Below are 2,881 nucleotides of genomic sequence, written 5' to 3'. Positions count from 1 at the left end.
TGTCACACAGGCTGGAGTGCAGTGGTGCAATCTCAGCTCACTGCAACCTCTGCCTCCTGGGTTCAAGCGATTCTTCTGCCTCAGCCTCCTGAGTATATGGGACTATAGGCATGCACTGCCATGCCCAGCTAATTTTTGTATTTTTAGTAGAGACAGGATTTCACCATGTTTGCCAGGCTAGTTTCGAACTCCTGACCTCAGGTGATCTGACCATCTTGGCCCCCTAAAGTGTTAAAATTACAGGCGTGAGCCACAACACCCAGCCTACACTGGTTTTTTAAATGTTGAACCTATTTTGCATATATGAAATAAATCCTGTTAAATTGTGGTGTATTCACAGATAAACATTTATTCATAAATTCAATTTGCTAATATTTTGCTAATAGTTGCATCTATATCAGGGATCCCCAGCCCCCAGGCCTGGGACCAGTAACAGTGAGCCAGGCCACATAGCAGGAAGTGAGTGGCAGGTGAGCCAGTATTGCCACCTGAGCTCTGCCTCTAGTCAGATCAGCGACAGCGTTAGATTCTCATAGGAGTGTGAACCCTATTGCAAACAGCACATATGAGGGATCTAGGTTGCAAGCTCCTTATTAGAATCTAATTAATGCCTGATGATCTGAGGTGCAACAGTTTCACCCGGAAACCATCTGACCCACCCACCATGTCCTGTGGAAAAATTGTCTTCCATGAAACTGGTCCCTGTTGCCAAAAAGGTTGGAGACCACTGATCTATGTTCATGAGAGGTATTGGTCTATAGTTTTCCTTTCTTCCAACGTTTTTATCTAATTTTGATAGGAAATGCTAACTTTCTGAAATGAGTTAGGAAGTATTCCCTTCACTTTTTTTTTTTGAGACAGAGCTCTGTTGCCCAGGCTGGAGTGCAGTGGCGTGATCTCGGCTCACTGCAAGCTCCGCCTCCTGGGTTCACGCCATTCTCCTGCCTCAGCCTCTGGAGTAGCTGGGACTACACGCGCCCGCCACAGCGTCTGGCTACTTTTTTTGTATTTTTTAGTAGAGATGGGGTTTCACCGTGTTAGCCAGGATGATTTTGATCTCCTGACCTCGTGATCCACCAGCCTCAGCCTCCTAAAGTGCTGGGATTACAGGTGTGAGCCACCACGCCCAGCCTATTCCCTTCACTTCTATTTTTTGGAAGAGAATGTAGAGAATTGGTACCATTTCTTCCATAATGTTTGCGAGATTTGACAACAAAACCATTGGGTCTGGTGCTTTCTTGTTGGAAAGGTTGTTTATTGATTCAATTTCCGTTATAGATACAGGCCTATTCGGATCATCTGTTCTCCATGTGTGAATTTTGGTTGTTTGCCTTTCAAGGAATTGATCTATTTCACCTAAGCTTTGGATCTGTGGGTACAGAGTTGCTCATAATATTTTTTTTTTTTTTTTTTGAGACGGAGTCTTGCTCTGTCGCCCAGGCTGGAGTGCAGTGGAGCAATCTCAGCTCACTGCAAGCTCCGCCTCCTTCGGAGTTCACCCCATTCTCCTGTCTCAGCCTCCCAAGTAGCTGGGACTACAGGCGCCCGACACCACGCCTGGCTCATTTTTTTGCATTTTTAGTAGAGACAGAGTTTCACTGTGTTAGCCAGGATGGTCTCAATTTCCTGACCTCGTGATCCGCCCGCCTCAGCCTCCCAAAGTGCTGGGATTATAGGCATGAGCCACTGCGCCTGGCCGGGTCTTGTTTTTTTAATCTACTGACAGTCTTTGTGTTTTAGTTGATATATTTAGCACCATTCACATTTAAAATGATTATTGAGATAGTTGGATTACTATCTACAATGTCTGCAGCTGTTTTCTAGCAGGTGCACTTGTCCTTGTTTTTCTTCCCTTATTTTTCTGTCTTCTCTCGTTCAGTTGAGAATTTTACATGATTCCACTCTTTTTACTTTCTAGCATTATAATCATACTTCTTTCAAAACATTTTAATTCATTGACCTAGAGTTCACCGTACAGATTTGAAATTAATCTACATCCACTTTCAAATTGCACTTTACCGCTTCATGGGCAGTGCCAGTGTCTTCTAGCAGAGTATTCCCAGTTCCTCTCTCCTCACCCTTGTAAGAGTGCTATTCTTGATTTCACCTATCCTTTACTATGGACCCCAACACGATGTTGCTATTATTACTTTAACCAGGCAGTTACCTAAATATCAACTAAGAATAGGAAATGTAAAAGATTTTCTATTGCCTTCATGTACTCCTTTCCTGACGCTTCCTTTCTTTATGTGGATCTGAGTTTCTAACCTACATCTCTTCCGTTCTCCCTTAACAGCTGCTTTTAACATTTGTTGTAGGGCAGATCAGCTGGCAATAACTCTCATTGTTTTGCTTGTCTGAGAAAGTTTTTTGTTTTTTGTTTTGAAACAGGGTCTTGCACTGTCACCCAGGCTGCAGTGCAATGGTCAAACGTCGTTCACTGCAGCCTCGACCTCTCAAGTTCAAGGGATCGCCCTTCAGCCTCACAAGTAGCTGGGACTACAGGAGCGTGCTACCACACTCAGCTAATTTTTAACTTTTTGGTAAAGTTGGGGTCTCACTATGTCACCCAGGCTGGTCTCAAACTCCTGGGCTCAAGCGATCCTCCTGCCTTGGCCTCTCAAAGTGCTGAGATTACATGTGTGAGCCACCATGCCCGGCCCTCAGAAAGTTTTTGTTTCTCCTTCATTCTTTTTGTGAGAGCAAACATTTCTATAACATGGATATCACGATTTTTACACCATCATAAAACCCACCATTCTGTAACCTTTACATACACAGAAAAAAAGGAATTCAAAAGAAATTCTGCAACTGAGGCCAGGCACGGTGGCTCACACCTGTAGTCCCAGCACTTTGGAAGGCCGAGGCAGGTGGATCACCT

Source organism: Colobus angolensis, unplaced genomic scaffold (genome assembly GCF_000951035.1).
Source record: "Colobus angolensis palliatus isolate OR3802 unplaced genomic scaffold, Cang.pa_1.0 Scaffold404, whole genome shotgun sequence".
Lineage (NCBI taxonomy): Eukaryota > Metazoa > Chordata > Mammalia > Primates > Cercopithecidae > Colobus > Colobus angolensis.
The sequence above is the reverse complement of the archived record's forward strand: the minus strand, read 5'-3'. Positions refer to the sequence as shown.